The following is a 23978-nucleotide window of genomic DNA, read 5'->3' as shown; positions in this document are numbered from 1 at the left end:
GAAAACACAGTGTTGATAGGCCATTGGCTGGCATCGCAAATTGAGGCTACCAATGGCGAAGACATTATTAGGGAAATTCGGCGCCCTGAACGACTGAGTGGAGGGAAATGGAAAACAAGGTGTCGAGAAGGGACAGCCTGGAGTTTGGTGAACAGAGAAGCTTTGCGAGATCACAGTCGAAGACATCCTATGTTTTCAGAAGCGATTTATGGTTATGGGGCCATGTCAAATGTATCGTGTATGTAGAGTCCATTACATACGTGGAGAGAGTGGGGCAGCGTATTCATGCTGCCTTTGACAGCCTGGCCGATGTAAACGTGTGAGCCAGAACACGCTACGGCACGTACACGCATGCGTTGCGGCATATGGAATTCAATTTCAACACATACCGTAACAGTGGCTGCATGTTACAGACCGCGGTCTCTGTAACGATGTATGACTGAATAAATGGTCTTTAGCATGGAAACTATGCATTTCCGGACATGAATTAATTTGAACTTTTGTTCCCTATCCTCTCATCGATCAGTTCCTAGAGTTTGTACAAAGTGGAAAAAATCATCCTGTACTATACAGCACAAGCAAGTTTGAAGGTAGAACTTGTTCTGAATCTATCACAGTCTCGATTAACTTGTAAGAACACATGTGAGAAAGTTTGTATATTTACCACATTGCAGACCTTTCAGTTCACAGTTTCATTGTTCCATTCGGTTGGAACTGACAATTTCAGTATCTGCGATAATCGAAACGTCTAATAATCCATGCTCCGTATTTATTTTAAGACTCTGTCATGGTACGTGTTTTGGCATAAGCATTATTACGATGACCGAACATCATAATTCTAGACACACACGATTCATAAATTCCGTGGTATTGAAATGGAGGTTGTATTCATATTCTTGAGCGAAGTTTCTTTTATGGTACCAAATAAGACTAGTAGCAAGAAGTTGGTCTTATGATAACTTGTCTATTTCCTTTTACCCATATCATTGTGTCAGTTCTGTTTCCTCTCCCCCTACAGTACCGCAGACAAAAAAATAGGTGTATGGACATTTACGCTCTGTCCCCAATGCTCCCGCCGGCCAATCCGGGCAAAATATTTATTCCGTCGCTCTTGCTACTGATAACTGTAACCGAAACAGAAAAAATCCCAGATAACACGGCAAAGTTCAGTCGCTGCGAGGTTTTAATCGAGTTCTTTTAATTACGCAACGTCATGTGTCCCTTATTTAAAAGCAGCACAAATAAATTCTGCAGTCATTTGGTCGTGTGACTGTCACGTAGAGCGATTTTTAGCGCTTTCCGCAGCCGCAGTGTCGATATCCGATACCGCCGGCGGTGGATTCGCTGCGTAATTCTGTCGGCCCCTATGGCCACCTGTGCTGGGCACACAGCCTGCCTGTTTTTCTGTACGTGACGAGGACAACGCTGATTAGAGGACACGGTGCTGCTACTGCTACTACTGGACTGCAACTGTTTATCGCCACTGGCGAACCTCCGTTTTAAACTCGACAAGCGCTGTGGATCAGCAGACTTTGCGGCCTGGAGTGTTTGTGAATCGATCGAGCAGTAATCCATTTATTGGAAAGCTGTTATTGAATACCCAGCTAAACGGCCGACACACGAAAAAAACTTTGTTACAGTTGAATATTTAGAAACTTTGTTATTCACCTTGCTATAATTGTCCAGGAGGAAACAAATCTTACGAGTGCTGTAAGAATTGTAAGCGTTCTATTTGTGACCAACTGTTCAAGACGTTTATTCTGAGATATTAACAGTTATATTTAGAAAGCAACATTCATAATGGCAGGAGAAGGCAGAGAAAAAGAAAGTTTAGAATGAAAATGATCAAACGTTGTTACCACAATCGAAGAATGAACTGCAGTTTACTGAAGACTGGGGTATTTACATCTACATGGATACCCCGCAGATCACATTTAAGTGCCTGGCAGAGGGTTCATCGCACCACTTTCACAATTCTCTATTATTTCAATCTCATATAGCGCGCGGAAAGAATGAACACCTATATTTTTCCGTACGAGCTCTGATTTCCCTTATTTTATCGTGGCGATCGTTCCACCCTATGTATGTCGCTGTCAACAAAATATTTGTTGCATTCGGAGGAGAAGGTTGGTGATTGGAATTTCGTGAGAAGATTCTGTCGCAACGAAAAACGCCTTTTGATGGAGAACAAACAATGTATTTACCTTAATAGTGTTCAAAAGTCATTATATATATATATATATATATATATATATATATATATATATATATATATATATATATATATATATATACTCCTGGAAATTGAAATAAGAACACCGTGAATTCATTGTCCCAGGAAGGGGAAACTTTATTGACACATTCCTGGGGTCAGATACATCACATGATCACACTGACAGAACCACAGGCACATAGACACAGGCAACAGAGCATGCACAATGACGGCACTAGTACAGTGTATATCCACCTTTCGCAGCAATGCAGGTTGCTATCTCCCATGGAGACGATCGTAGAGATGCTGGATGTAGTCCTGTGGATCGGCTTGCCATGCCATTTCCACCTGGCGCCTCAGTTGGACCAGCGTTCGTGCTGAACGTGCAGACCGCGTGAGACGACGCTTCATCCAGACCCAAACATGCTCAATGGGGGACAGATCCGGAGATCTTGCTGGCCAGGGTAGTTGACGTACACCTTCTAGAGCACGTTGGGTGGCACGGGATACATGCGGACGTGCATTGTCCTGTTGGAACAGCAAGTTCCCTTGCCGGTCTAGGAATGGTAGAACGATGGGTTCGATGACGGTTTGGATGTACCGTGCACTATTCAGTGTCCCCTCGACGATCACTAGTGGTGTACGGCCAGTGTAGGAGATCGCTCCCCACACCATGATACCGGGTGTTGGCCCTGTGTGCCTCGGTCGTATGCAGTCCTGATTGTGGCGCTCACCTGCACGGCGCCAAACACGCATACGACCATCATTGGCACCAAGGCAGAAGCGACTCTCATCGCTGAAGACGACACGTCTCCATTCGTCCCTCCATTCACGCCTGTCGCGACACCACTGGAGGCGGGCTGCACGATGTTGGGGCGTGAGCGGAAGACGGCCTAACGGTGTGCGGGACCGTAGCCCAGCTTCATGGAGACGGTTGCGAATGGTCCTTGCCGATACCCCAGGAGCAACAGTGTCCCTAATTTGCTGGGAAGTGGCGGCGTGGTCCCCTACGGCACTGCGTAGGATCCTACGGTCTTGGCGTGCATCCGTGCGTCGCTGCGGTCCGGTCCCAGGTCGACGGGCACGTGCACCTTCCGCCGACCACTGGCGACAACATCGATGTACTGTGGAGACCTCACGCCCCACGTGTTGAGCAATTCGGCGGTACGTCCACCCGGCCTCCCGCATGCCCACTATACGCCCTCGCTCAAAGTCCGTCAACTGCACATACGGTTCACGTGCACGCTGTCGCGGCATGCTACCAGTGTTAAAGACTGCGATGGAGCTCCGTATGCCACGGCAAACTGGCTGACACTGACGGCGGCGGTGCACAAATGCTGCGCAGCTAGCGCCATTCGACGGCCAACACCGCGGTTTCTGGTGTGTCCGCTGTGCCGTGAGTGTGATCATTGCTTGTACAGCCCTCTCGCAGTGTCTGGAGCAAGTATGGTGGGTCTGACACACCGGTGTCAATGTGTTCTTTTTTCCATTTCCAGGAGTGTATATATATCACATCCGGTCTTACGCTCTCATTACTCCGCCATCTCTCTCCCCACATCCACCACTGCTGGCGGCTCACCTCCAATTGCGAACGCTACGCGCTGTTCACATCCAACTGCCCAACACTACAATAGCAAATATTCCAACAACGCAAATCAGCCATAGACTGCACACAGCACAGTCAGTGATTTTCATACAGAGCGCTACCTGGCGTTACCAACATAAAAACCTAAACAGCCTACTTACAGTACGAATTCTTTTGATTCAGTGTCCGGCAGTCCACAGCTTGCCAGTGCCGTTCCCCACAGGGTTTGGTAATCAAAACGATCGGTAATGTGCAGTGCGACACCGATATTCGAATTACTCCGTCAGCCAAAACCTGCTCAACAGCTTTCCTTATTTCTCTCATCTTCGAACGTGCTAAACAGTAGGGTGACCGCCAAATTGCCACCTGAACTGTCACCCATATCTTATACTGAATTTTGTTGGTGACTCCAGCCTCTCGATGGGTACTTCTTTGTACCGCCCCAAGACCTCGAACATAGCCCGTGCCTCCTCCTTACTGAGGTAGGATCTATCAAACGGCGATTGCTCTGCCTCTGCAGAGCAGACCCATTCTCTTGCCAGTGCCTGCATGAATAGTTACTACTCCCCTGGCCTACATTTGAACATAATTGCTTATTCTAACTAATTTATTACTCACCCTCTGTGCACAGGAAATCACAACCTAAGAGCACATCAGTGTTCAGTCCTTCAATAGTAGCGAACGCATCAGACCAAGAGGGCCCTGTATTCCAAGATAAAGTCGCACTTTGCCTGCCACTGGTAATAGCAGGGCACAGGCAATACTCGATTTTTTTGTAACAGGTAATTTACAAATACGTTTTGTACCATTGCCAATTCAACAGTAACACGTTACTACCACAATCTAACAGTGCGCTAACCGGTTCATGAGTCACGAATTTTTTTTTTCTTTTCTTGAGTCATCAGTCTTCTGACTGGTTTGATGTGGCGCGCCACGAACTCCTCTCCTGTGCCCACCTCTTCATCTCAGAGAAGCACTTGCTAGCTACGTCCTCAATAATTTGCTGGATGTATTACATGTTTTGTAGCCCGCCTGGAAGGCGGCGCTTGGGGTCTGCTCCAGTAATTTGGAGGGTAGGCCGAATGTAGGAAGGTAGGAGGAGCAGGTGAGGTAGAAATACGTCATCCTAAAGGAAGTCATTTACAAGATGTGCACGATGGGGGCGCGAATTGTCGTCAGTGAAGACGGATGCCTTGCCAATATGCTGTCGATATGGTTGCACTATTGGTCGGAGGATGGCGGCATTCATGTACCGCACAGCCATTACGGCGCCTTCCATGACAAACAGCGGTGTACGTCGGCCCCATATAATGCCACCCAAAACATCATGGAACTTCCACCTTGCTGCTCTCGCTGTCCAGTGTGTCTAAGGCGTTCAGCCTGACCGGTTTGCCTCCAAACACGTTTCTGATGATTGTCTGGTTGAAGACATATGCGACACTGATCGGAGAAGAGAACGTGATACCAATCCTGAGCGGTCCGTTAGGCATGTCGTTGGGCCCATCTGTACCGCGCTGCATAGTGTGGTTGCAAAGGTGGACCTCGCCATGGACGTCGGGAGTGACGTTGCGCATCGTGCAGCCTATTGCGCAAATTTTGAGTCGTAACACGACGTCCTGTGGCTTCACGAAACGCATTATTCAACATGGTGGCGCTGCTGTCAGGTTTCCTCCGAACCATAATACGTGGGTAGCGGAGATCCAGTGCAGTAGTAGCCCCTGGGGGACCTGAGCGAAACATGTCATAGACAGTTCCTGTCTCTGTATCCCCTCCACGTCCGGACACCATCGCGTTGGTTCACTCCGAGACGCCTGGACACTTTCAAATGGTTCCAATGGCTCTGAGCACTATGGGGCTTAACATCCGATGTCATCAGTCCAGTAGAACTGAGAACTACTTCAGTCTAACTAACTTAAGGACATCACACACATCCATACCCGAGGCAGGATTCCAGCCTGCGACCGTAGCGGTCGTGCGGTTCCAACATGACGCGCCTAGAACCGCTCGGCCACCATGGCCGGCTGGGCACTGTCCTTGTTGGAAGCCCTTCCTGGCACAAAATAACAATGCGGACGGGATCAAACCGCGGTATTGACCGCCTAGGCATGGTTGAACTACAGACAACACGAGCCGTGTGTCTTCTTCTTGGTAGAATGACAAACTAATAGGCTGTGCATGGTTGTTTACATCTTTGGGCGGTTTTAGTGACACCTCTGAACAGTCAAAGGGACTGTGTCCGTGATACAATATCCACAGTCAATGTCTATCTTCAGGAGTTCTGGAAACTGGTGTGATGCAAAGCTTTATTTGATGTGTGTAGTACTGCACATTATATCTGACAAACGGTTTGCCTTATTTGAAAATATTGCAGCGGGATCTATTAGGCGAATATCTGTAAACCTACACCACCGATTCCTTAAACAACAGAGCTCCCATTTATGACACAGCTTTAAATTGAGACGGTAAAGTCTGGGTAAAATGAGCTCCGTTTCAAGACAAACTAGTTTCTCACGCGTGTTAACGGAATCCTGCGCTACATGTACAGTGATACCATTCTGCAGGTACATTCAGTGGCATATGTGGATACTGTATGCAAATACAGTTACTTCTAAAGAAGTAAGTGTCCTCATTCTCAAACACTGAAAACATCCCAGGTAATTTGTGTACCAGGAGTGACTATCTCAAGGCGTATACAACTTCAACAGTTTGTATGCCATGTTAACCTTTTAACTTGAGATTATATCTCTTATCCATTTCGTTGCCACCGACTTGGTCTCTGCATTCCGTCCGATTGCGTTTTATTGTGACAATACTGCTCACCAAATGCTATTACCCTTGCTGAGAAATGGTGCTCCAGCCGGTGTGAAATGCTGATTTTAAGAAAACTGTTCCGTGGAAAAGTTTCATTTTTTCGCATCTTGCAGTCTGATGTCTTCTCTCGATAAAGACTGACCTCCTTTCCGTTATTCGTCATAGTTACAGTGTTGCATGAAATGAAGTGACACGTTGCACTAAAATTAATCAGAGAGAAAAAGCACTGAGAAAAAATTGTGGATGGTTGATTTGGGATCGTAGATTGCTGTGTCTGAAATTTAGATAAGATATCGAAATTTTGTTTATAACTGCGAGCATAACCGTATCTCGGTTTTCTGTAGAGTTATTGGCTTTTGTATCCGGCGGATGGTCATGCGCCATTCGCCCATTTCAGTCCATGTGCATCAGGAATCGTGTGGTATTACCAATCATCATATTTCTTGAACCGTTCAGGATATCTAATCGTGGTTTTTTCCCAAATGATATCACGTATGTTATATGATAAATACTGGAAACATTTTCATTCCCCGTGATATGGAAGTAAGGCATCCGCAGCAGTGAGAGTTTGGAGGAACGGGACGCGTATACACGTCAGTAAACCTTAAAGGAAAACACGGAAGCCGCGTTTAAACACTTCATGAACAACTGGGAAGCAGCGGAGCATTGACCTGGTCCACTGCAGTCAGAGGCTTCCGAGCAGGTTACGACAGCATTTTAAGTCTTGAAATTCAATCAATAATTACGTAAAACACTGCGTATCAAATTACTGTTATACTGGAAGGCGTTAATAAGTAGTAAGACAGGGGAACCAGGTGAATGAGTGACATTTCAGTCGATCATATTATACAAGGTGATTTTCACCAGCGTGTATATACTCTAAGGATTGATAGACGAGAGCATACGGAACAAAAAAGGTCTAATGAACTTATGTCCGGAATCGGGTGGTTTCCTTGCTAGAGACCATTTATTCGATCATACATCGTTACAGAGACTTTGGTATAATATACGCTATACCATGCAGTAATAGTTACAGTATGTGTTGAAAATGGGTTAAATGTGCCTCAACCCACGCGCGTTCGCGTCGTAGCATGTTCTGTCTCATACCTTCACATTGGCTACGCTGCATCCGAATAGTGTCAAAGGCAGCATGAATGCCGTGCTCCAGTGTCTCCACATCTGGGTTGGGCTCTGCCTGCATGGTGCTCTTGAGACGGTCCCATATGAGAAATCACATGGTTTGAGATCCGGTGGACGAGCAGGTCATGCCGCTGGACCCCTCGCCCGATCCGCAGACCAGGGAAGACGCGACTGAGATGCGTCCCGACGTTAACGGTGAAGTGGGCAGTGGCAGCCACATAACCCTTCAAATCATTAGTGGCACTTCTTCCAACAGGGAAGGCGACGTCATCCTCCAGAAATGCCGATATCTCTGGCCTGTTTGGCGACGTGGATGGAAGACTAGTGCCAAAATACGGACGCCAATTATCCCATCCCACACATTCCGGCTGCACCAGTACTGATGATTCGTTGTCACCATACCACGAGGATGAAATAGTTCAAATGGCTCTGAGCACTATGCGACTTAACTTGTGAGGCCATCAGTCGCCTAGAACTTAGAACTAATTAAACCTAACTAACTTAAGAACATCACACACATCCATGCCCGAGGCAGTAGCGGTCGCTCGGCTCCAGACTGTAGCGCCTAGAACCGCACGGCCACTCCGGCCGGCATGCCGCGAGGGTTCTGGGTACTATCCTACAGATGATAGTTATGAAACCACAAGATACCACTGTACGTGAAAGTGGCCTCATATGTGAATAGAATGGAAGACACTAATCCCAGCCCGCATCTCGTGGTCGTGCGGTAGCGTTCTCGCTTCCCACGCCCGGGTTCCCGGCGGAGTCAGGGATTTTCTCTGCCTCGTGATGGCTGGGTGTTGTGTGCTGTCCTTAGGTTAGTTAGGTTTAAGTAGTTCTAAGTTCTAGGGGACTGATGACCATAGATGTTAAGTCCCATAATGCTCAGAGCCATTTGAACCATTTGAACTAATCCCAGAGTCGTGGTTGCCTGGTGAAGAAACCAGTGACAAAGCCGGCCGGAGTGGCCGTGCGGTTCTGGGCGCTACAGTCTGGAACCGACCGATCACCACGGTAGCAGGTCCGAATCCTGCCTCGGGCATGGATGTGTGTAATGTCCTTAGGTTAGTTATGTTTAATCAGTTCTAAGTTCTACGCGACTGATGACCTCAAGTCGCATAGTGCTCAGAGCCATTTGAACCAACCAGTGACAAAACTGCTCCCCACGTGGAAACTCAGTCGCTAGTAAGCCCTGCACACGCAGTTAGTGATAAGGGTAGTAGCAATTGTCAATGAAAATGTTCCATACGGTCGTCAGGGTTACCAGTAATGGTGGGAAAGCTGCCTGGCACTCACACGGCAGTCGCCTTCCACAGTGTTAATCACATTTTCCTCGAAGTATGGTGTACGAACATTTCGGGTACGTCCTTCGTGATTTCCTGCTTCCTGAAACGACCCACTCTCAGACAAAAGTAGACACTCTATTACGATCATTGAATGCTGTGACTGTTGTCGGCGGGGATAGGCCTCCTGATACAACCTCGCTGCCCGCCGCCCGTTGCCATGTGCCTTGCCGTAAGTAAACACTACATCGGCAAGCTCTCGATTCGAATCGGAATCATTGTGCACAACGCTGTATCATATCCAGTACCAGGTGAGTCAGCAGGAGAAGTGAATCGGACACATAATTACGAGTTAGTATGACAAGAGTGAGCGATAGGACATGACGTATGAAGAACAGTACCACCCTCTACGAGGAAACCAATCAAACTGTAAATGATTGAATAAATCGTCTCTAGCGTAAAAATAATGCATTTCCGGACTTAAGTTCATGATAGTTTTTGGGTCCGTATCCTCTCATCGATCAATGCCAAGAGTTGGCGTCCCGGCCGGAGTGACCGAGCGGTTCTAGGCGCTACAGTCTGGAACCACGCGACCGCTACGGTCGCAGGTTCGAAACCTGCCTCGGGCATGGATATGTGTGATGTCCTTAGGTTAGTTAGATTTAAATAGTTCTAAGTTCTAGGGCACTGATGACCTCATACGTTAAGTCCTATAGTTCTCAGAGCCATTTAAACCATTTTTTTAGAGTTGGCACATGGGAGATTCCTCGATCCAGTCACATATTTGGGAATACACTGGGTATGATCATATTTTGTATAGTGGGCGACTATTTGGTACAGCATGGAACAGCCTCTGCCCTCTATCGTATGTGACAGCTGTATATGGAAGAATACGGCTCAGACCCTCAGTGAGGCTGGTAGAGGTAGTACAGTGGCCAGCAGAGCACTCGGGCAGAGGCTTAAGGTGTACCGCCCCCAGTCCGCAGCCCCCAGGCCGGAGGCCGTGCAGTATTTATGAAGCGGGCTGCGAGGTGTGCGGCGATGAGGCAGCAGTCGGCGCGCATGAATACGCAATGAGCCCTCCACCCGGCCCTAACTAAGAAATACGGCGCCCTTTCTGGCGCGCCGCTAACTAGGGACGCCCCGGCGGGAGACAGGCCTTACGGTGTGTTAAGCGACTGACCGCCTCGTACTTCACTGTGCGTGCCTCCGTATTTACGAACACGTAGCGTGTCATCTCGGAACAAGACCCTAGGTGGTGCAGCTAAGGCTGCGGGGCAGTGGTTCCGATATCGGTGGATTCCGCCGACTGCCTGCGTCGGCCGGTGATGGCCGATCTTTTCAAATCTGTACACCGCTACGTGCGCGGTCACATTATAGCCGCTGTTATCCTCCGAATGTAAAGACTGTGAAACTCAAATCAGTTTGTTTTCATCGGTCGAATCGACCGACGTTCTTGGACACGAAATACGTAGCGTGAGAAACTGGTAAGTTTAGTCCAAGAAAGAGTGAGTTTGTGGCATCCTCAGAACGAAAATATCGTAATCGGGAAATAGTTCGGAATCTATGGAGAGGTTTCTCGAAACCTCAAATAGACGCCGGCCGCGGTGGTCTAGCGGATCTAGGCGCTCAGTCCGGAACCGCGCGACTGCTACGGTCGCAGGTTCGAATCCTGCCTCGGGCATGGATGTGTGTCATGTCCTTAGGTTATTTAGGTTTAAGTAGTTCTAAGTTCCAGGGGACTGATGACCACAGATGTTAAGTCCCATAGTGCTCAGAGCCATTTGAACCTCAAATCTCTACTGGAAATTTTAGGCATACATTGTAATCTCAAAAATTAATTTGTTCAAGTGAAAAGTATGGTGGATCATGTATTCTTATAGCTACTGTACTGGATCTTTTTTGTAGTAATTTGTCATTAGTTGTCTACAAATTATTATGTCTGCTTACTAACGTTTTAGGCTAGTAGGGTAGTGATTCCGTTAATATGGAGTGGTTTTCAAATGCGGTGTACCGTATGCACTTCCACTTGTAAGTGCTTTAGATTTTCATAGTATCTTATGCTAAATTTTATGCTTGTCTTCCGCTCGTATGCTAAATGACAGTCATTGAAGGATAACTGACGTATGTCTGCACAACTGTAAATAAATACGGTGAAGGAGAATGTTTGTATCTTGCTTTTCAATGTCACCACGAATTATCTCGATTATGTAACAGAACATTTTTCCGTCATCTCGTATATTCGTAAAACTTGTATGGTTACTCCGATGACTGAGGACAGAGTGTACAGTACTCGCAACGTTCTTTTCGAGACACGAGAGTTCATTCACATTGTAATGCAATAAAATAAAATATGAACCGTGAGTTATATAAAAAAGAACACATATTAATGCAATGGTTCAGCATAAAAGAGAAATAACTAATGTAGGAATACTGTTAACAGTGTAATATGTTGTTTAATTTATCCCGACGTGTATAAGCACTCAGTAAACTAGCTCAGTTCTCAGGGTGGTTACGTAATAGTCGATAATTAATTGTCCTTTTCCCATTTGTCCAACACTAGGCTCGTGAGAAGTCGTGTGCTTATTGCACCAGAGAATATTTGCCAAGTCTGTTCGATATACAATACTGCAATAAGTAACTTAACATCGTGGTTTCGCCTCGATTCCCCAGTTTAAGATAACAAGAGTGGCATCTACAAATGAAATCCTATGATGGAACTGGAATCCTGTGACCAGACCTTTTCAGCCTGGGATGTTATATCGTGATATAAAGAAAATCTGTAAGTAAAATTGTTACATTATTAATAACTGCCTCCGGTCTCGTGGGATCTGAAAGAAAGTTAATTGTCCTAACCGACGGCACGCCCGTAGATGTGCTAAAAGAAAAATGTTAAAGATTTTTCTAAGATGGCTCCTAACAACGAAAATTCTTTGTTAAGGCCCATATCTACTTAAGACAATAAAGGTAACAGATTTACGATTGATTTACCACATACACAAATTCTTTTGACAAAATAACAATTACATTTTTCGTGTTTTAAGTACAACTTACATTATCAGCTGGTACAGCAAGATGAGCATAACACAAGAACGTCCTCTTAGGTCCGAATCCAAGCAGGTAAGATAAGCGAATAACAGAGGAAAAATAGCGTGTGCATAGAAGCGCAAGAGTCCATGGAATAACATTTCCATTGTAGTTCTGTCTCTTCTTCTTTGGCGTACTTGTCGATTATTTATAAAATCTATCGTAATATTTAGTTTACATTTTTGTTTAAAAAACCAAGTCCACCCAGGAGAAACAGTACAACACGCATTCGGCGTCTTTTTAATAGCAGAAGCCGCTTTGCAGCACTCGTATGCAAGCACAGAGGCGTCGTAGTATTCACCTCACCCTAAACTTTAACTTACTTCATTCATAGAATAGATTCTAACCTAACCTAATCTCCTTGACCCTGCCAAAAACTGAAGGAGGAGATCGGACGCCGGTGTTATCGCGAGAACTCTGGCGTCGGTGTCCGATGACCGTTGTCGGTGCCACTGTGAACGAAGCCTAAAAGGAGTAATAACATGTTTACTACTGACTTATAAAGGTCCATTTACACCCGTCTTGTTCATTCCCACACAAACTTGTAATACTTTCTTACTCCTAACTAATTAAGATGAGGCACGAAATGTTGCTTGTGTTACCGCGTCGGACATGCTAACAAACAGTGCAATCGCTCTTTGCGAATTATTGCATGTGAAGGTCCGCAGAGTAGTTATAACTAAACATTCGTAGCTTGACCCATTCACCATATGGGTACCTAGCTTTGTACGAATGATGTTCAGACTGTGCGATGGCAGAACTTGCGTTGTTAGTAGTGCGAATGTCACGATTTGCCGTTAGGCGCCGGTAGTGATACGGCGACGTGGGGTTGAAAAACGAGCATCCACGTGCATTACAGTCGCAGACGAGCAACACGGGTCTGGGCATAGTGAACTGGTCTCCACTCGAACAGCCGTTTTGATGGGTCTGGGCATAGTGAACTGGTCGTTTTATCAAAACAACAGCAATAGCGAAGGATTACGGAGACGTCCTCTTTCCGCTAAAGGGTTCAAGAACACGATTAGAAATTGATTTTCGATTGGAGAATTACTCCCGGGGGCCGCCGACGGCCAACTACGTCAAAAATTGTTGAAATAGCTGCTATTGCCATGGCTCGGAATTTTGGATGTAGGTATGCGATCTGCAGGCCGTGCACGAACTGTGTCACGACTGCTGAACATTTCATTTTCCATCTTTCCAGAAGTACTGCTGTGAAATGTTACCTCTAGTGGGGTCCCAGCCTGTCATAGACGCAGATAAACCTCACAGTGAACAGCGTTGTAGGCTGGAATGTGAACAGCAATTAATAAATGTTACTGTCTCATGTGGAAATCAAAATATCTTTCTTTCAATGGTTTATTCTTTATTTCACTTTTGTATGTCCCTACAAATTTTTCAACAAAGTTTCCTTGTCCTACGATCACTCATTTTTCGTGGCGGCCTTGTGAAGTACTAAAAGTCTAATTGCAACCACCTCAATTTCAATTCAATTGGCTCTGAGCATTATAGGACTTAACATCTGAGGTCATCAGTCCCCTAGAACTTAGAACTACTTAAACCTAACAAACCTAAGGACATCACACACATCCATGCCCGAGGCAGGATTCGAACCTGCGACCGTAGAAGTCGCGCGGTTCCGGACTGAAGCGCCTAGAACCGCTCGGTCAACGAGGCCGGCGCAACCATCCCATTCGTTGACCACTCTGCAATGAAGAAGTCCAACAAGTTTCCTTCTTCCCTGGCTGTGCAGCAGGAGAGGTTACTTACGTCGTATCTTACAAAGTTGTCGCGATGTGGCCACTGATTTTTTTCTTCTAAATAATGGAGTGGGAAATGGGAATTTTTCAATGTCATTGACGTGAAAGTCTCAAAATAAAGGGATATCACCCAATTTTATTGTTCTCAATCACAAAATTAGGCAAATTAATCGTTGTAATAATAATTCCATGACAGCCCGTCTCACAGCAAAGTATGCATCCAAAACCGTGGATTCCAGTTATTGCTCATCGAGCACCGTATAATTTCACAAAGCATCTCCACACGCTTTTGACGACGGTACATAAGTTTTCCGAGCCAATTCGAAGATTAATTCACTTTCATGCGAACTTAAGAATCTTACTCGGTGGACAAGAATTGTCTGCAGGAATACGAGTCGAAAATTGCCTGGTAAGCCTGCAGCAACTTTGTCGCCCCTACACGATCAGGGCACGCTGGTGACTGATTGGCCCAGTCTGCCAATGATCTACTACATTATCTGAAATACTTACTTAAGCTGTTTGTGCGAATTCGATGTCGTCAGTATACTTGAAGGTGTCTTTCAACATTTAGAAAGCAAATATAAATAATCAAAGTTATTCAACTGGCACCAAGCGAGGGAAAATTTTGAAATGATCAAAAAACAAAAAGAAAGAGCATATTTATTTCAAGGCAGTGAGCTCTACAAATAGATGCAGGTGATGTGGAACGTAAAGGCATAAAGTAACAAAAACAGAATCGTGAAGAATCACTACTATAAGGTTTTACTAATGAAACACAGGAAACAGTACCACACAGCTACAAAGGAAGTGGTGGTTAAATAAATTTAGTATTTTAAGGAGTAACTTTCGGAAAGAATTTGAAAGAATAAAGGATAACAGGAAAAGTGGTGCTGGCTCGTGGTATTTCGATGGAGTTCGGTCAGCAGACTTTTAATTTTTACATGAGCTATATGGATCAGTCAGTCGCATAAGTATTTTTTCAGTAGATTTATTATTCTCGTGTCAAACGCACATCACTCGATGATAATACTACGTCAGTTTATTAAATTGGTATTGTGGGGCGGCGGTTAAGTTTGTAAAAAAAATCTAATTGCTGTATAAATGCTTGCATGTTGAATCAGTTTCTGGCTTTTAGAATGTTGTTAATGCTGTCTTTCGCCGTTCTCAACACTGGCTCTCTATTTACTTTTTAGCACCCAGAAAAAGATTTAACAAAACGTGGAGCCAGTAATTAGAGATCCTAGTGCCCACTTCATCTGAGAATACCATTATAGCTGCAGCTTATAGCTCTGAGGAATTAGGAGATTGTCCGGGATTTCTAATCAAAAACGGTTTTCCAAAATAGTTGAGTATATTCTGAAATTCACTGATAAAAAACACAAGTATCCCTACAACCTAACTAACAGAGCAGTTCAGAGTCTAATGCGCTCATGCAACTATAAATGTCCGAATTAAATGTTAAAAAGAATGCTCGCCATAATTTGATGAAATTATTTCATCAAACGCCATGCTAAATATTTGGTAGAATGTCTGTCCCGCGCCGGCACGTGAAAATACGACAATACGCAAACTGAAGCTAGTTAATGAAAATCATCCCAGAATTAACACTTCACTTGAAATGATTTCATGGTTCCGCGTATCTCTAATAACTTAATACGGCACCCGAGGCTGTTTGTAGCAGTGATACCGATGCGACGCGACTCCCGACGCAGATGGCGTGTCATTCAGCGTCTGGAGAGAACTGGGGCCTTCTTCCTCGCGCAGCGTTCTTATATATAAAGCCGCGGTGCGGACGGCTAAGGGAACGCATGATCAAATCGGCTCTCCCGACTAGCCGCTGGGCTAGTAACGCACCACTTCAAGTTACATAATAATTTATAGCTTCTTTTGCTGATGGCCGATGAAGCTCTTAATTTAAACGTGCATTCAGCACGTAGGTAAGTATTGATAATAAAATTTTGACATGGCTAAGTTAAATATTTTGGGCGAGAGAATTAATTAAATTACACTGCACGCAGTAGATGAGCTCTGAACTGGCCCTTTTGAGATCCGCTATCGCTATAATTTTATAGGTATTAAAAAGAAACTTTACACATCTTCATAGTCATAGCGGACCTCCAACCTATTTAAATCTAAACATCCTAGCCTTATTTATTAGCCTACTTAATCTATCTTGCTTCCTTCAGTTTTGAGATGAAAACCAGAAAATCATGAATTTCCACTATAATCTTAATTTGTGAAATCCAAAGTACTGTTTTTATTAAATCATTATGAAAGATGAATCTAAATATAAATTTTGAAGTCTCTAGCTCTTTTCTGTTGCGCCAATGATTTTTTCAGAAAAACGTCCAAATTTCGAAAATGGCTCAAGTTATCGAACTGATATTTAACACACATTAATTTAGTATTATTCCTGACATGCTAGAAAAGTTTTAGGTCATTTGCTTGATTTTTAACGTATTGCGCAACATTTATGACGTCAGAGCTAGTTACAGCAGACTGACTTGCACACAATGGAAACTGATGTGAATTTACTACAGCGTGAGTAGGCTGCTTCCCTACAGTATGTTGCGTTATCAAAAGCCATTCAAGCAATACCAACAAGCTTATCTTCTCAATACACATGGTGATCATAATTACAGTTCCAGTTTCAAAACGCTGTATAGAAGAAACATTACTCAGAGTGACGACAAATTTGAACTGAATATTATTGAAGAAGGGGGAAACGTTATGGGAACAGAAAAAACCCGCAAATTTTCCAATGGAACGGGGCCATAAGCGTTTCACATAAGTAGGTATTCATGTCGAAGTCACACATCTAAAGATAAAGACGTAGCGAAAATGTATGAGGATACTGAAACGGTAAAATAGTATGTGAAGGGAAACGAAAATGCAATAGTCATGAGAGACTGGAATGCAGTTGTAGGGGAAGAGGAAGAGGTTAGAGGAGAATATGGGCTTGCGAAAAGGAATGAGAGAGGAGAAAGACTAATTGAGTCCTGTAACGACTTTCAGCTAGCAATACAGAATACTCTGTATTGGAAGAGATATACTTGGAAAAGGCCGAGTGCTACAGGAAGATTTCAGTTGGACTACATCAGTTCAGACAGAGATTCCGAAATCAGATACTGGATTGCAAGGCGTACCCAGGAGCAGATATAAACTCAGATCACAATACACACTCATGCTCACAAATTAAGGATAATGCTAGTACATGGAGAAACAACGGTCTGGTGGGCAGTTTTCAGGTTTAAATCACCTCAGGGTATGACCATGCGGTGCATTTGACCTGCGGTCGTCGCACGGTGGCGCTGGCAGTAGTCCACATACGCGATGGTTTGTTGGTGCATGTCAGAGTACGGTGCAGTGAGTAAGTGTGCAAACGTTTTCAGACGTGCTAATGGTGACCTTGCGTTGAAAATGGCTCAAAGAACTGATGTTGATGACGTTATGAGGGGTAGAATACTAGGGCGACTGGAGGCTGGTCGTAGCATGGGCACTCCGTGAGCCACAAAGTGTGATATCAAGATTGTGGCAACGATTCCTGCAGATAGGAAATGTGTCCAGGCACTACAGTACGGGGCGTCCACAGTGTACAACACCACAAGAAGACCGATACCTCACCATCAGTGCCCGCAGATGTCCACGGAGTACTGCAGGTAGTCTTGCTCGGGACCTTACCACAGCCACTGGAACAGTTGTCTCCAGACACAAAGTCTACAGGCGACTGAACAGACACGGGTTATTCGCCTGGAGACCTGCAAGGTGCATTCCACTGCACCTTGGGCACAGGAGAGCCCGTAAAGCCTGGTGTCAAGAACACAGCACATGGTCATTGGAACAGTGGTCCCAGGTTATGACGACAGACGAGTCCAGGTATTGTCTGAACAGTCAGTGTCGCCGGGCTTTCATCTGGCGTGAACCAGGAACCAGATACCAACCCCTTAATGTCCTTGAAAGGGACCTGCATGGAGGTCGTGGTTTGATGGTGTGGGGTGGGATTATGATTGGTGCATGTACACCCCTGCATGTCTTTGACAGAGGAACTGTAACAGGTCAGGTGTATCGGGATGACATTTTGCACCAGTATGTCCGCCTTTTCAAGGGTGCAGTGAGTCCCACCTTCCTCCTGATGCATGATAACGCACGAGCCTAACGAGCTGCCATCGTGGAGGAGTACCTTGAAACAGAAGATATCAGGCGAATGGAGTGGCCAGTCTGTTCTCTGTTGTCCAGACCTAAACCCCATCAAGCACGTCTGGGATGCTCTCGGTCGACGTATCGCTGCACGATTTCAAACCCCTACGACACTTCAGGAACTCCGACAGGCACTGGTGCAAGATTGGGAGGCTACACCGCAGTAGATCTCTGACACCTGATCCAGAGTATTCCAACCCGTTGTGCGGCCTGCGTACGTGTGTATGGTGATCATATCCCATATTGATGTCGGGGAACATGTGCAGGAAACAGTGGCGTATTGTAGCACATGTGTTTCGGGACGGTTTTCTCAACTTATCACCAATGTCATGAACTTACAGATCTGTGTCTTGTGTGTTCCCTATGTGCCTATGCTATTAACGCCAGTTTTGTGTAGTGCAACAGAAAGAAGTGGGATACGGAAGTACTAAGGAATGACGAGATGCGCTTGAAGTTCTTTAAGTTTATAGATACATCAATAAGGAATAGCTCAGTAGACAGTACAGTTGAAGAGGAATGGACGTCTCTAAAACGGGCCATCACAGTAGATTGAAAGAAAAACATAGGTACCAAGAAGGTAACTGCGAAGAAACCAGGAGTAACAGAAGAAATACTCCATTTTAACGATGAAAGGAGGAAATACAAAAATTTTCCGGGAAACTCAGGAATGTAGAAATGCAATTAGTTGAGGAATGAAATAAATAGGAAATGCAGGGAAGCTAAACCGAAATGGCTGCATGAAAAATGTGAAGAAATCGAAGAAGAAATGACTGTCGGAATGACAGACTCAGCATACCCTACAGTAAAGTCAAAACAACCTTCGGTGACATTAAAAGTAAGGGTGATAACATTAGAGTTAAACGGGAATTCCACTGCTAAATACAGGGGTGAGAGCGGATAGGTGCAAAGAATACATTAAAATCCTCAATGAAGGGGAAGATTAGTATGATGTGATAGAAGAGGAAACAGGAATCGATTTAGAAGAGATAAGAGATATAGTATTACAATCAGAATTTAAAAGAGCTTTGGATGACGTAAGATCAAATAACGTAAAAGGGATAGATAACATTCCATCAGAATTTCTAAAATCGTTGGGAGAAGTGGCAACAAAACTGATATTCACGTTGGTGTGTAAAATATATCAGTCTGGCGACATACCACCTGACTTTCGGAAAAATATCGTCTACATAATTCCGAAGACTGCAAAAGCTGACAGGTGAAACAATTTTCTCACAATATGCTTAAGATGCATGGAAGTTGCTTACAAGAATAATATACAGAGGAGTGGAAAAGAAAATTGAGGATGTGCTAGATGACTATCAGTTTAGTTTTAGAAAAACTAAAGGCACGAGAGAGGCAATTCTGATTTTGCGGTTGATAATGGAAGCAAGACAAAAAAAAATCAAGACACGCTCATAGGATTTGTCGACCTTAAAAAGCGTTCGACGATATAAAATGGTGCAAGATGTTCGAAAAATGGCTCTGAGCACTATGGGACTTAACATCTATGGTCATCAGTCCCCTAGAACTTAGAACTACTTAAACCTAACTAACCTAAGGACAGCACACAACACCTAGTCATCACGAGGCCGAGAAAATCCCTGACCCCGCCGGGGATCGAACCCGGGAACCCGGGCGTGGGCAGTGAGAATGTTACCGCACAACCACGAGTTGCGTACACGAGATGTTCGAAATTCGCAGCAAAATAGGGGTAAGCTATAGGGCGAGACGGGTAATGTACAGTATGTACAAGAGCCAAGAGGGAATAATGAGAGTGGGCAACCAAGAACGAAGTGCTCGGATTAAAAACGATGTAAGACAGGGAAGTAGTCTTTCTCCCCTACTGTTCAACCTGTACTTCGAAGAAGCAGTGATGGAAATAAAAGACATTGTTATCCTGAGTGAAAGTGAAGAAGAATATTATCTGCTGAACGGAATGAATAACCTAATGAGTATAGAATATGGATTGGCGTAAATCGAAGAAATACGAAAGTAATGAGAAGTAGCAGAAATGAGAACAGCGAGAAACTTAACATCAGGACTGATGGTCACGAAGCAAATGAAGTTAGGGAATTCTACTTCCTAGGCAGTAAAATAACCAATGACGCACGGAGCAAGGAGGACATCGCAGTTCGTGGTCGTGCGGTAGCGTTCTCGCTTCCCACGCCCGGGTTCCCGGGTTCGATTCCCGGCGGGGTCAGGGATTTTCTCTGCCTCGTGATGACTGAATGTTGTGTGTTGTCCTTAGGTTAGTTAGGTTTAAGTAGTTCTAAGTTCTAGGGGACTGATGACCATGGATGTTAAGTCCCATAGTGCTCAGAGCCATTTGGACCATTTTTGAAGGAGGACATCAAAATCAGACTAGCAATGGCAAAAAGGGCATTCCTGGCCAAGAGAATTCTACTGGTACCAAACATAGGCGTTAATTTGAGGAAGAAATTTCTGAGAACCTACGTCTGTACAGCATTGTATGGTGGTGAAACATGGAGTGTGGGAAAAGCGGGACAGAAGAGAATCGAAGCATTTGAGATGTGGTGCTACAGACGAATGTTGAAAATTAGGTGGACTGATAAGGTAAGGAATGAGGAGCGTCTGCACAGAATCGGAAAGGATCGGAATATGAAGAAAACACTGATAAGGAGAAGGGACAGAATGACAGGACATCTGTTAAGACATGAGGGAATGATTTCCATGGTACTAGAGGGAGACAGAGATTGGAATACATCCAGAAAATAATTGAGGAATTGAGGACGTAGGTTGCAAGTGCTACTCAGAGACGAAGAGGCTGGCACAGGAGAGGAATTCTCGACCAAAAAAAAAAAAAAAAAAAAAAAAAGAAAAAAAAAAAAAAAAAAAAAGGAAACAAGTGACACATGAATCCTAGTACAATGGCTATGGTTTGAGTTGCTCATTAAGCCAACACAAGTTTGACATACGACAGCCACGACACTGCTAGGTAACCTCATCAACCACGGGAAGGTCGCAATGTCGCAAAACATCCAATGGGAAAATATATGAAATACCGTCCCGTATGCTATTTGGCCCAGATAGCTACAAAACTGGGTATAGTGTGACGCAGGCACTCGTTCTGGGGCCCACGTACACTCTTTGGTGAAACCCTAATACGTCTGACCTTATTCCGCTTCATTAGACGGTCTTACCGAGCAGAACAACTTCACAACTCAGAGAAGGACTGACCTACAATAGTTGTGAAGCACATATACTCGCCAGCGGTCGAGACACGCGGCACAGCCTCAGTAGTAGAAGCCAGTCACAGCAACCCTTTTTACTCTGCATAGTCACTGTGGTTTCGTCAAAACAAATAGGTATTTGGAACCAGACCGGCTGTGAAGCTCGGCTCCTGATGTTCAGATACGTAATTACGCACCTAAGCACTATCTGTTGTGGCGTAACAAGACAGCTACGCCACACTGAAGTAGCCGACAGGCACGCGTATTTCAAGGAGGCTAGATAGAGGTCTGAAACAGGATACTTATTAGTGTTATAAAGAAAAGTATGTAGCTACTAGAACACTTAACTTTTATATCTTCATTGGTTTACAACGTTCTTGGTGATACAAGTGAGACTCTATCTTGAGGTACATGCAATGTTACAAATGGCGCCTTGCTAGGTCGTAGCCATGTACTTAGCTGAAGGCTATTCTAACTGTCTGCTCGGCTAATGAGCAATGCATGCTAACTATCTGCTCGGCTAATGAGCGATGCTTCGTCCGTGTAATCGCTAGCAATGTCGTCCGTACAACTGGGGCGAGTGCTATTCCGTATCTCGAGACCTGCCTTGTGGTGGCGCTCGGTCTGCGATCATACAGTGGCGACACGCGGGTCCGACATGTACTAAATGGACCGCGGCCGATTTAAGCTACCACCCAGCAAGTGTGGTGTCTGGCGGTGACACCACACTATCACTTGTCTAGTCCTTTTTTTTGCGATTACTCCGTCGTAACAAAGGTGCCAATACCGACCATACCTACAGCCTCGTCAACGGCGATCTGCAGATTCTCCTACCGTTGAGTGCTGACCGTGAGCGAAACCTTCTTGCGACCAGCAAACCCACAGACCATCCCCTATCGTAACGACTCTCAGTCTATATCTGCATCTATATACACATCTACATGACTAATTTGCAATTCACTGGCGTAGTGTTCCTCAAATGACATTCATAGTATTTCTCTACTGTTCTCGAATAGAGCACGGCAAGATGAACACTCTTTCTGTGCTTGATCTTGTTTCTCCAATTTTACAACGATTTATCATCTCTCCCCAAGTAGATGGGTCTCAAGAGTATATTTTCGCACTCAGAGGACGAAGTTGGTGACTGAAATTTAATGAAATTATCTCGCGGCAACGAAAATCACCTTTGTTTTAATGAATTCCATCCCAACTCGGTTATAATTTGCGTGACACTTTGTACCATGTTTCGTGATAGGACAAAATGAGCCGGCCTTGTTTCAAAATATTTCGATGTCCTCTATCAGTGCTATCTCGTATAATCCCACAGAGTATAGAAATACCCCAGAAGAGGACGGACAAGTGTAATGTAGACTGTTTAATTTTTGCGAATTTCTTGCATATTCTAAGCGTTCTACGAATAACACACTGTCTTTGGTTCGCCATACCCGTAACATTATCTATGTCATCGTTCCAGCTTGATTTGTTCTTTCCCGTATCGATAGTTATTTAGTTGAATTGACAACTTTTATATTTAAGCGATTTATCGTATAGCCAAAATTTAACAGATTGCTTTTAGTAGTCGTGTGGACAACGACGACCTCTCACTTTTAATTATTTAGCGTCAACTTCCACTTTTCGCACCATATAGATACACCATCTAAATCTTTTTGCAGTTGGTTTTGTTCCATTTTTGACATCATTAGACAGTGTCATCTCGAAACAGTCAAAGAGGATTGCTCACTTTTTATTCTAAACCATTAACCTAGATACGACGAGCAGAGGACCTGTAACATTTCAATGGGGAACGGCAGATATCACTCTTCTTTTCCGTCAGTGACTGCGAGCTGGGACGTTTCTGACGGTAAATCGCGAATCCAGCAGCACGACTGAGACAACGCTCTGTTGGCCCGCAATTTGATTAGAAGCCGCTTGATGGTATCCAAAGCCATCTGGAAATCTAGATATGTTAATTCGACATGGGATCCCCTGTTGATAGCATTCATTACTTGATGGAATAAAAAGCTAGTTGTATTGCACACGGGAGATGTATTCTGAATCTGTACTGACTATGATCGTCCTCTTCGAAGTAATTTCTACAATATGAACATAGTATAAGTTCCAAAATCCTCTGCAGATCGACGTCACTGATACGATTCTCTTTCTTTCTTATGTACTGATGTGACCTTGTAACTTTCCAGTCTTCAGGGACGGATCTTATGACAAGTTAGTGGTTGTATAGAAAGAAGCACGTTTGCTTGAGTATGGAGATAGCACAACAGCGTTCTCTGAAGGGAACCTAAGTGGTGTGCACTCTGATCTAAAAGACTTTCCTTTACTATGTGATGTGAGTCGTTTCGGTTAAGCGAAGATATCTATTGGTAAGTTATTCATGATGATAGCTGTTCTTGAATAGAATTCTAGAATATTTGTCTTCTTCGGTGAGGGAATTTCCGAAATCTGTCTTTTGTAAGTCCGCTTTACTGGCACTGTCATTCGTCACAATACCATGCCTATTGTGCATTGAATGTACTGACTGCATTCTGCCGATGGTGTAATGTACGTCTACACTCCTGGAAATGGAAAAAAGAACACATTGACACCGGTGTGTCAGACCCACCATACTTGCTCCGGACACTGCGAGAGGGCTGTACAAGCAATGATCACACGCACGACACAGCGGACACACCAGGAACCGCGGTGTTGGCCGTCGAATGG

Source organism: Schistocerca americana, chromosome 4, assembly GCF_021461395.2.
Source record: "Schistocerca americana isolate TAMUIC-IGC-003095 chromosome 4, iqSchAmer2.1, whole genome shotgun sequence".
Taxonomy (NCBI): Eukaryota; Metazoa; Arthropoda; class Insecta; order Orthoptera; family Acrididae; genus Schistocerca; species Schistocerca americana.
This window is presented reverse-complemented; position numbering follows the sequence as displayed.